This window comes from Heteronotia binoei, chromosome 9, assembly GCF_032191835.1.
Source record: "Heteronotia binoei isolate CCM8104 ecotype False Entrance Well chromosome 9, APGP_CSIRO_Hbin_v1, whole genome shotgun sequence".
Lineage (NCBI taxonomy): Eukaryota > Metazoa > Chordata > Lepidosauria > Squamata > Gekkonidae > Heteronotia > Heteronotia binoei.
Window position 1 is genome coordinate 125691945 of NC_083231.1, and position 11238 is coordinate 125703182.

Here is an 11238-nt window from a genome sequence, read left to right on the forward strand (position 1 = left end):
TAGCCAATCCTCCTGGGGCTTACAGTAGGCCCTGTACGAAGAGCCCCGTAAGCTCTTGGAAGATTGGCTACATCAGGTGTGTGTGGCCTAATATGCAAAGGAGCTCCTGCTTCAACATCCATATAAGCCACAATGCAATTAGGGTTTTTACAAAAGGTAGTGATGTCAAAAGACCTCCTGAGTCCCTCTGCCTTGTGCAACTTGCCAGTTCTCCAGGAAGCATCAGGAGGGCTCTTATTTATTATGTACTTATTTGGTTGATTTCTATTCCGCCCTTTCCCATACGGACTCAGGGCGGATCACACTCATAATAAAACAGTTAAAATACAGCATTGACTCAATAATATGCAAGCAGAACAAAGCTCAAAAATATGCACAGGCAGGCACATATGAAGAAACAAATATTTTGGCTCCTTGTTTTCTAGCCCATTGTGGGGGAGGGCAACAGATGGTATAGACAGTGGAATGAGAGGACGTCCGCTTGCCTCAACCGAAGGCCTGGCGAAACAGCTCCGTCTTGCAGGCCCTATGAAACGGAAGTAAATCTGGTAGGGCCTGGATCTCCACAGGGAACTGATTCCCCCAGGGCCAAAAAGCCGGACGTCCCTTGGGCCAGGGGTGGCCAGAAGATATTGGTTGGCTGGTCACAGCAATCTTTGGGGCTCGTATGGGGAGAGGAGGTCCCGCAAGTATGTTGGTCCCTGGCCGTGTAAGGCTTTAAAGGTCAATAGCAAAACCTTGAAGTGAATTCAGTACTCAGTTGGTAACCAGTGCAATTTGCACAGCATCGGCCGACTGCCTGCCTGTAAAGGCAGTCCGGTTACTAGCTGTGCTGCCGCATTTTGCACCAGCTGGAGACTTCTGGAAAGCAGGAACGAAGAAAGCCCTGGCTCTGCCAGCAGTCTTCCTAAGGACCCTACAGGAGGGTCTTCCAGGAGGGCTCATCTTGGAGGGGGCAGCCCTGCAGGTGTGAAGGTCCCTGGGAAGGAAGGGCTACCAAGGGCAGAACTAGCCCCTCACGGGCTTGGGAACAAACCAGCGACTGGTGCAGAGATCTCAAAGCAGGAGACGCCTGTGCCAAGCAGCTGGTGCCAGCGGCCAAATGGATCACTTTAAGCCCCTGTGTTCTTTCAAGGGGAACCCCACACGGTGTGGGTTGCCATAGTATAGCCTTGAGGTTATTCTCACATGGACTAGCATGGCCAGATTCACTGGGCCCACGAAACCTAGCATAACTGTAGATGGCCCCCAACCTGTTTCTTCTGTTTAAGAAAAGCTGGGTCCATAACTGGGAACTGAGTCTGACTTCCCCAAGAGTGGGCAGAACAAGGCTGCAGATCCCCCACCCCCCAGCATCACCTCCATCTTGGTCTTCATCTTCAGCCACGTGGTCACGTGTGGAGTCCCCCAGGTGCCTCAGGGCAGTGGCTCAGAAGGGGACTGCAGGGAGCTTGCTGGTGCCCTTGGCTCTTGCGTTAAGTGCTACGAAGTCGCTTGCTTCAGACTTCCCAACGGCTCTCTCATTTGCAGCCTTGCTCAGGTCTTGCTGACAGGAGGCCATGGCTCTGTTGGCTGATTCCTGGTGAAAGGCCTGTGCAGAGGAGGAGAAGCACTTCCAGAAGATGCCAGGCCTTGCGGGGAGGATCTTTGCTTAAATATGTCTCCTTATTCTGCCCCACAGCCTGAGACCCCTTTTCACATGAACACATGCAGTTGCCTTCTAATGAATTCGACTCTTGGTCAGTATTGTCTACTCCGACCGGCAGCTGCTCTCCAGGGTCTCCAGCAGAGGTCTTTCCAGATCCTGGAGAGCCAGTTTGGTGTAGTGGGGAAGTACGCAGACTCTTATCCGGGAGAACCGGGTTTTATTCCCCCCCACCTCCACTTGCAGCTGCTGGAATGGCCTTGGGACAGCCAGAGCTCTCTTATCTGGGAGAACCGGGTTTCATTCCCCACTCCTCCACTTGCTCCTGCAGGCATGACCTTGGTTCAGCCAGAGCTCTCTTATCTGGGAGAACCGGGTTAGATTCCCCCCTCCTCCACTTGCTCCTGCTGGCATGATCTTGGGTCAGCCAGAGCTCTCTTATCTGGGAGAACTGGGTTGGATTCCCCACTCCTCCACTTGCACCTGCTGGCATGGCCATGGGTCAGCCAGAGCTCTCTTATCTGGGAGAACCGGGTTGGATTCCCCACTCCTCCACTTGCTCCTGCTGGCATGGCCTTGGGTCAGCCAGAGCTCTCTTATCTGGGAGAACCGGGTTGGATTCCCCACTCCTCCACTTGCAACTGCTGGAATGGCCTTGGGTCAACCATAGCTCTCTGATCTGGGAGAACCGGGTTGGATTCCCCACTCCTCCACTTGCACCTGCTGGCATGGCCATGGGTCAGCCAGAGCTCTCTTATCTGGGAGAACCGGGTTGGATTCCCCACTCCTCCACTTGCTCCTGCTGGCATGGCCTTGGGTCAGCCAGAGCTCTCTTATCTGGGAGAACCGGGTTGGATTCCCCACTCCTCCACTTGCTCCTGCTGGCATGGCCTTGGGTCAGCCAGAGCTCTTTTATTTGGGAGAACCGCGTTGGATTTCCCACTCCTCCACTTGCTCCTGCTGGAATGGCCTTGGGTCAGCCAGAGCTCTCTTATCTGGGAGAACCGGGTTTGATTCCCCACGCCTTCACTTGCACCTGCTAGCATGACCTTGGGTCAGCCAGAGCTCTCTTATCTGGGAGAACCGGGTTGGATTCCCCACTCCTCCTCCACTTGCAGCTGCTGGAATGGCCTTGGGTCAGCCATAGCTCTGTGATCTGGGAGAACCGGGTTGGATTCCCCACTCCTCCACTTGCACCTGCTGGCATGGCCATGGGTCAGCCAGAGCTCTCTTATCTGGGAGAACCGGGTTGGATTCCCCACTCCTCCACTTGCTCCTGCTGGCATGGCCTTGGGTCAGCCAGAGCTCTCTTATCTGGGAGAACCGGGTTGGATTCCCCACTCCTCCTCCACTTGCAGCTGCTGGAATGGCCTTGGGTCAGCCATAGCTCTGTGATCTGGGAGAACCGGGTTGGATTCCCCACTCCTCCACTTGCTCCTGCTGGCATGGCCTTGGGTCAGCCAGAGCTCTCTTATCTGGGAGAACCGGGTTGGATTCCCCACTCCTCCTCCACTTGCAGCTGCTGGAATGGCCTTGGGTCAGCCATAGCTCTGTGATCTGGGAGAACCGGGTTGGATTCCCCACTCCTCCACTTGCTCCTGCTGGCATGGCCTTGGGTCAGCCAGAGCTCTCTTATCTGGGAGAACCAGGTTGGATTCCCCACTCCTCCACTTGCACCTGCTAGCATGGCCTTGGGTCAGCCAAAGCTCTGGCAGAGGTTGTCCATGAAAGGGCTGCTGCTATGAGAGCCCTCTCAGCCCCACCCACCTCACAGGATGTCTGTTGTGGGAGGGGGGAAGGTATACGAAATTGTGAGCCGCTCTGAGACTCTTGATTCAGAGAGAAGGGTGGGGAATAAATCTGCACTCTTCTTATTTATTATTATTATTATTATTATTATTATTATTATTATTATTATTATTATTATTATTATTATTATTATTATTATTATTATTATTATTATTATTATTATTATTATTATTATTATTATCCTTCCTTAACTATGCCAGAGGTTAAACCTGGACCCTTCTGCATGCCAAGCAGATGCTCTGCCCCTGAGCCATGTCCCTCCTCTGGCAGTTGCCTCTTGTGGTCCTTCTGGGGGTTCTCCATGGCTGAGGGGGATAGCCTCAGAGTCCATGCAGGCCCAGAAGAGTTGAAGAGAGGAGACGGAGCCCTGCTCTGCCTCACAGGCAACATCCAGGCAAGGGCAGACCTGCCTTCAGACTGACTGGGGCAATTCCAGGAGGGTTCTTGTCCTGGGGAGCTGCGGGTAGCTGGGACCAAGCTGAGCCAAGATGTCCCTGTGGTGCGGGCAGCCATGGACCTGGGCACCCATGGTTATGACAAGATGTGTGCACTCACCCAGCAACATTGCCATTATACTCACCACCTGGATTCAAGTGCAAGCACCAAGAAGACAGCATATCACTGCCCCAGGCATAAGAACATAAGAGAAGCCATGTTGGATCAGGCCAGTGGCCCTTTGTTGGGATTAGCAAGTCTGCAACACTTCAGTAATTATAGAGTCAACCTTGCTGTTATTGTTAGTCAACGGGAAGTGACATGTGTTTGCTGTAACCTATCTGTTAGCTTGAGAGAAAGGCCACGAAAGTCTGTAGGAGGTCTTAGTTAAAAGTCCAGTAACTGAGTGTTGTGATTGGAAATCAATGTGTTGCCTATTCTGCATTTTATGGCATCTCTTCCTCCCTTCGTCTAAGTTTGAAGAAGAGAGGCCATTCCTAGCTTTGTTCTCAAGCTGTAAACATGTAGGGAGTTATTGTATTTCCAGCTTTACCCTTCCCTGTAGTTTTAAGTAAAGCAATCATATTCTTTTAAACACACACATGATCTCTGTGTATTCTCTGCTGTGCTACTTGTTTCTAACTCTGCTATAAATAATATTTTTCTCTAAGAATATCCAACAGGTTTTGGGCACCAGTTTTATGGGCAGCCAGAAACAGAGAGTTTAGAAATACCTATGTGTGTGTGATTGCTTATGTGCAGGCAACTTTTTAAAAAAGCTGTTTTTGCAAGAGTCTCAGTTTTGTAAATATATATCCGAAGAACACCTTCTCAGTCCCCAGAGTTTGCCTTGTTATATGCAAATGAAACAAGGGAAGTGAGGTGCATTCATTTGGCTTTTGTTTTTTTGTAGAGAAGAAAGCGACGGTGCTTTGTGCCCTGCTGAGACGAACAAAGGAACAACTTCTCTAATCCTGTGTGTGCCTGCAACCACTTTCTGACCAGTGGAACAATGTTGAGGAACAGAACGGCAGACACATCTCCACCTAGACGCCCTGATCCAGCAAGATCCATGCATCAAGTCATTAGTAACATGCATTTACGTAAATCTCCCAATTCTCTCAAATGCAAATTTTGTTTGGTAGAATGCTCGCCTCCGGGCAATGCTTAAATCTCAAGGGGCCTCGAATGTGCTCATAAAAGATCCCCCTGCAGGTCAAGCAGAAAGGGAAAAGTTTGATAAAACGGATGGTTTGGGAATCTCTTTGATCTTGGGAAGCATTAACGAAGAGGAGAGCAGAGTAATTGTGGAACATATTATGACTAAAGCTATGTATGATTACCTTAGTCAGAAATACCAGTCAAAATCAGGGACCAATAGCCTCTTTCTCCTTCAAAGGCTGCTAAACATGAAAATGAAGGAGAGAAACTCAATAACTTTTAAAGCAAAGTAATGGGAACAGTTTCTGAACTGAAAAATGTGGGAGATGCAGTCTCAGATAAAATTGTTATTGCTGTGATTCCCAATTCACTTCCAAGCCCCTATGCTAATGAAGTTGCTGTGTTTTAGGCACAGAAAGAGCTGACCTTAGAATATACAATCTCTTTTTTGGAGCAAGAGCTGACCTTAGAATATACAATCTCTTTTTTGGAGCAAGAGGGGAACAGACGGGAAATGTGCCAAAGCCCTCATAAGCAGGAAGCACAGTCTGTGCTTTAAGTAAATGCTGGATTTCAAAAGGGAACTGCAAAGAAAGATATTAAATGTTTTATATTTTCTAAGTATGGACATTATACAAGAACACGTACATCTAGACGTGTGGAGCATGAAGGAGATCATGCTATACGTACTCCCACTGAAAGAACCCCCTCTAGAGGGCGTGGGAGAGGAAATGCTAAGCCCAACGCAAAGAACAAAAACCTTGCATGCTGTATTTCAGAAAGCGAAGACCAACAGCCTAGCAGAGCATTTGCTCTTACTGTTACTGAAGAGAAATCTGATACCCATGCATTTGCTGTGAATGATGGGAGCTGTAATGAGGATGGTCTGTGGCTTTTAGACTCAGGCAGTTTTTTCCATATAGCAAATTCCTTGGACTATTTTGTTGATATGAACAGACAGAACAGACCCAAGCTACACCAAGTAAATGGTCAACTTCTAAAAAGTAAAGGACGTGGGACTGTTGTGTTGAAAGTTTTGACTGTGAACAATGAGACTGAGGAATAACTGTGTGTTTTGCCCTGAAGCCTCACACTCCCTTATGTCCCCGAGACGCATAATTCAAAAGGGTTTTGAAATCAGTCTTAAAGAGAAAAGTGGCCAAATTGTGTTTGATGAGGAAACTGAATTAATACTTGAAGAAACTGATGGTTATCATTACCTGAGAAATGTTGGAGATGCTGATGGGGCAGTGTGCCATTCAAAGTCACCCACATGTGATCCCAAGAACTGTCTTTATGCTTGGCATGTCAAACTAGGTCATAGACATGTGCAAAGTGTGCAGAAGTTACTGAAAGACTGTGATATCAATGCTGTTGATTGTGGTGTGATGAAAAATGGTTGTGAGACATGTCTGAAAGCAAAGGGAACAGCCCCCCCAGCTATAAAAGTCAGCCTCCTGAAGAAAATGTCAGATTTCTGGAGATGGTGCATTCCAACCTTGTGGGGCCAATTAAAGATTCAGCAGGAGGGTCCAAGTATTTTGCAACTTTTATGGAAGCAAACAGCAGATATGTCTGTGTATATCTACTGAAAAGCAAAGATCAAGCCTTTGAGAAGCTTAAATGTTCTGTTGCTGCTGTGAAAAACAAATTTGCAAAGCTCCTGAAGTGCTATTCACGGACAATGGTACTGAATATAGCAGCAGGGAGTTCCAAAGATTCCTGGAACAAGAGGGAATTGAACATAAGACTACAATTCTTATTCCCCCAACAGAATGGGAACGCTGAACGTTTAAACAGGACCATTCGAGGAATGGCACGTTCTATGCTGATGCAGTCTGGACTTTCAGAAATGTTCTGGGCCGATGTGGTCAACACCGCTGTATATCTCCATAATAGAATCCCATCTAAAGTGACAGGAAAATGCCCTTTCCAAATGTGGTTCAATAGAATCCCTGGACTGAAGTATATCAAGGCCTTCGGATCTAAAGCCTTTGCATTCGTAGCTAAGGAAAGAAGGGGCAAATTTGACGCAAGGGCAGAACTTGGTATCCTCGTGGGATACGCTCTTTTTGGCAAAGGGTATAGAATCCTGAACCCTGAAACTTGTGGTCAGAACTCTACTAAGTATAGTAGTGGTCAGAACTCTACTAAGTATAGTAGTATCAAAGGAGATACATGTTCAACACCTTGATATTGGGACAGCAGATCTCAAAGAGGAACAAGTGAAAGCGCTGAATGAAAAGTTAGCTGCATTACTGCAAAAGCAAGGGTTCCCACCAGGAAAAATAGAACCCAGCCTGTTCAAGAAACTGAAAGATGGACAGTAACAACATGTGCTAACATCAATGGATGGACTGTTGTTGTGCTGCCAAAGTGAAACTGATGCACAAGAAATTGTTGATGAACTTAACAAAGAAGGATTGGTTGAAATGGAATTCTGTCCTATAGAGAAGATGATCGCAGACATATTGACAAAACCACTTGCCAAGGAGAAGTTTGAAACTCTTCTTGAAAGTCTGAACTTAGGTGACTTCAGTGTTGTAACTTGAGAAGGGGTGTTGGGATAGCACATCTACAACACTTCAGTAATCTGTTGTATTGATAGTCAGCAGGAAGTGAGTAATCTTGTTGTTATTGGTAGTCAACAGGAAGTGACATGTGTTTACTGTAACCTATCTGTTAGCTAGAGAGAAAGCCTGTGAAAGTCTATAGGAGGTCTTAGTTAAATTACCAATAATAGTTTTAAACTGATAAATGTATTATGGTTTTATATGTTTTATGGAATGATTGTTTTTATGATACTGTAAGCCGCCCTGAGTCCGCTTGCGGAGAGGGCGGGATATAAATGCAAAGTAATAAATAAATAATAAATAAATAAACTGAGTGTTGCGATTGGAAATTAATGTATTGCCTATTCTGCATTTTATGGCATCTCTTCCTCCCTTTGTCTAAGTTTGGAGAAGAGAGGCCATTCCTAGCTTTCTTCTCAAGATGTAAAGCTATAGAAGTCAGTGTCTCTTATTTTACTCCCAGTTTACCCTCCCCTTGTAGTTTTAAGTAAAGCAATCATATTCTTTTAAACACACACATGATCTCTGCGTATTCTTTGCTGTACTACTCATTTCTAACTCTGCTAAATAATATTTTTCTCTAAGAATACCCAATACAGTTTCTGTCTGAAAGGTCCGCAATGGATGGATTGGGCTCCTCCTCCTCCTTCTCAGCAGGTGGGGGTCCCGTCCCTCTTCTGGCCAAGTGGGTTGCTGTGGAGGTTCCCACCACAGTCGGGCTGGGAAGTTTGGGAGCGAAAAGGGCTGCCCTCAAATGCCGCCAAACCCCCCCCCCCCAGCTCGGAGGTTCCTCTGGCAGCAGCACCAGACAAGGGAGCCAAGAGAGAGCTGCTTGCAAGCCCATCTGAGGCTACCGTTGCCCTCCTGCCAGCCTTTGCCCCCTCCCCTTGCCGGCCAGAGTGACTGCGGGGGGGGGGGTCGCCCCATTATTGGATATTCTTAGAGAAAAATATTTATTTAGCAGAGTTAGAACACATGAAGCTGCCTTCTACTGGATCAGACCCTGGGTCCATCAAAGTTAGTATTGTCTTCTCAGACTGGCAGCAGCTCTGGAAATGCCAGGGATTGAACCTGGGACCTTCTGCTTGGCAAGCAGATGCTCTGCCACTGAGCCACTGTCCCTCCCCAATAGACATATGAACATATGAAGCTGCCTTCTACTGAATCAGACCCGCTCCCCCCCCCCCGTTCCATCAAAGTCAGTCTTGTCTACTCAGACTGGCAGCGGCTTTTCTCCAGGGTCTCCAGCTGAGGCTTTTCATGCCTCCTTGCCTGGGCCCTTTTTAGTTGGAGATGCCAGGGATTGGACCTGGGACCTTATGCTTATCAATCAGATGCTCTGCCACTGAGCCATTGTCCCTCCCATGAACATATGAAGCTGCCTTCTACTGAGTCAGACCCTCTTGGGTCCATCAGAGTCAGTCTTGTCTATGCAGACTGGCAGCGGCTCTCCAGGGTCTCCAGTGGAAGTTTTTCACATCTACTTGTCTGGACCCTTTTTAGTTGGAGATGCCAGGGATTGAACCTGGGACCTTCTGCTTGCCAAGCAGATGCTCTACCACTGAGCCACCATCCCTCCCATGAACATAAGAAGCTGCCTTATACTGAATCAGACCATCATAGTCAGTATTGTCTACTCAGACTGGCAGCGGCTCTCCAGGGTTATCAAGCGGAGGTTTTTCACACCTCCTTGCCTGGACCCTTTTTAGTTGGAGATGCCGGGGATTGAACCTGGGACCTTCTGCTTACCAAGCAGATGCTCTACCACTGAGCCACCGTCCTCCCATGAACATACGAAGCTGCCTTCTACTGAGTCAGATCCTCTTGGTCCATCCAAGTCAGTCTTGTCTACTCAGACTGGCAGCGGGTCTCCAGGGTCTCCAGCTGAGGTTTTTCACGCCTATTTGCCTGACCCTTTTTGGACCGTAGAAGCCAGTATCTCAGCAAAGAATACGCAGAGATCATGTGTGTGTTAAAAGAATATGACTGCTTTACTTAAAACTACAAGGGAAGGGTAAACTGGGAGTAAAATAACAGAGGCTGACTCCTACATCTTCACATCCTGAGTACAAAGCTAGGAATGGCCTCTCTTCTCCAAACTTAGACAAAGGGAGGAAGAGATGGCATAAAATGCAGAATAGGCAATGCATCGATTTATCCAATACCCATCCATTTCTCTGCGCGCCCAGCAGCCACCCAGAGCTGGAGAGATCCGCCTCGCCTCACCGGGAGCGGAGGGGTGCTCCTGGCTGGAGGGCTGGCCTGCCTTCGCTCGTGGGCTCCTCCTTCTGCCCCCCCCCCAGAGGCCCCAACGGCGCTGCAGGCATGAGGAGGCCGGGCCGACACCAAGGCCCCCACCCGGCCCACGGGACCCCCCCCCCTCATTCCCGCGCCCCTCTTGTCTGCTTTCGCAGGAAGGAGCGGCAGCGGAGAGGGGCGCTCCTGGGTGTCCGGGGCACTTGTGGGCGTTAGCCAGGATTTTAAAAAAATGCCATCTTTCTCCTTCTGTTATTGCTTTGGGTGCTTTCTCCCCAGGGTGCTGGGTGGGGGCCAACCTTTCTCCGGCTGCGCCTCCTCCTGGGCCAGTTCCCGGCTGACCTCTTTTTCCCCAGGGCCCCTCCGGAACCCCCTCGCTGGCTGCGGCGAACCTGGCGGGGGGACTCGATCCTGCGCTCCAGGAAACGAGGGCCAGGAAAGCAAACCTCTGCGGACAGAATGCTTTCACTCCGCCCGGGTTGGAAGCCTGCTCTGCCCCTTCCCGGAGGCTCCCGCCAGGGCAGGGCAGGGCTCAGCAGTGGGGTGAGGGGGCGGGGGCTGGAATCTGCCGCCAAGAAGTGAGCCCCCCCTGCCGTGCAGCCGGGCCCCGAGTCCGCCCTCCCAAAACCCTTCAGGTCGGACAGGACCCCGGAAGCCCCCCCCCCCCGCGTCTATGTGAGGGTCTTTGGGTGAGGGCGAAGCCGCTGCTCCCGCCCCTCCCCCCCCCCCCCACAGCCCGCCACAGGACCCTCTGATTTTTGCTGGCCCTCTAGAAAGGCTTCGGGTTCCGGGATTGGGGGGAGGGCGAAGGTCCGGGCAGGCTTCCAAGCCCCGCGTTTGTTCCCTGCCAGTTTCTGGGGGCGGGGTGTCCTGGGGCCCCTACCTGCTGCCGGTCCCGCGTCGGGAGACCCACCGGGCGGTAGGCGGCGGGCAGAAGTGGCGCTCCAGCGCCCGCAAGCAGCCGGGAGAGGGCTGCGTCTCCTTCCTCCGCCCTCGGAGGGGAGGGGAGGGGAGGGAGGTGTGGCGGGCGGGCGGGGGGCGGGCCGGAGGTGGGGCGCAGCCTCCCGGGGCTCCCGCAGCCCGCCTTTTGGGGCGACCCTGCCCCCTCCCCGGGGCAGGTGAGGCTGGCCAATCAGAGGGGGCGGCCGGGCAGGTGCGCGGCTTATCTGGCGGGCGGGCGGGCGAGGGCGCCCACTGCGCGGCGGCGGGTGGATGGGGCGGGAGGAGGGCGGGCGCGCGTGGGAAGGGCCCTCAGTGCCGGCGTCGCCACCGCCGCCGCCGCCGCCGCTCCTCCTCCTCCTCCTCCTCGTGGGCCTGCCGGCTCCGGCCGTCCTGGCGCCCCCTGCCCGGGGCCATGTT

The 11238-nt window shown here is 50.8% G+C and overlaps 2 non-coding genes across 2 annotated transcripts; both read right to left on the minus strand.

Moving 5' to 3' along the window:
- Positions 1–8673: 8673 nt before the first annotated feature.
- Positions 8674–8745, minus strand: TRNAG-GCC (transfer RNA glycine (anticodon GCC)). Its single transcript has one exon. It is a non-coding gene; the product is annotated as a tRNA-Gly (tRNA).
- Positions 8746–9127: 382 nt separating this feature from the next.
- On the minus strand, positions 9128–9202 carry TRNAA-GGC (transfer RNA alanine (anticodon GGC)). Its single transcript has one exon. It is a non-coding gene; the product is annotated as a tRNA-Ala (tRNA).
- Between the last annotated feature and the right edge of the window lie 2036 nt (positions 9203–11238).